Below are 502 nucleotides of genomic sequence, written 5' to 3'. Positions count from 1 at the left end.
ATGACTGGCGACTGACTATTCTAATAAAATATTTTTGCGAGGGGATATTTCAAATGTGATCAACATACAGTATAATTATTGTTTCCTCATATTAGCATTATGTCATTAGCAATTACTCCTGTACCGATGCTCCGAAAATGCAGCTGCGTAGATGCATTCTCAAGTGAGCGAGACCATTCAATGCCAATTAGCATTCCTAGTTCACTAGTTCGACTATTTTGTTTGCAATGTCGGAATTCATAGATGAAGCGAGGCGGTTGCACGATGCGCCATAGTGCTTATGATAAGAGTAAAGTCGGAATGTCTTGTGTGAAAAACTTTGCTATTATACAATCCTATTGATCAGCTTTGTAGAAAAACGTAGCAAAGTGTTCTGGCTATTTTTTGTTTTTATATGTTACACTCGGTATATATCTACTTGTTAGTCTAACTCTCCAACCTCTCCCTCTATATATGTAGAAGTAGATCTATGTATATGCGTTTCATTTATGTTTGTTTTATA

This window comes from Penaeus monodon, chromosome 15, assembly GCF_015228065.2.
Source record: "Penaeus monodon isolate SGIC_2016 chromosome 15, NSTDA_Pmon_1, whole genome shotgun sequence".
Classification (NCBI taxonomy): domain Eukaryota; kingdom Metazoa; phylum Arthropoda; class Malacostraca; order Decapoda; family Penaeidae; genus Penaeus; species Penaeus monodon.
This window is presented reverse-complemented; position numbering follows the sequence as displayed.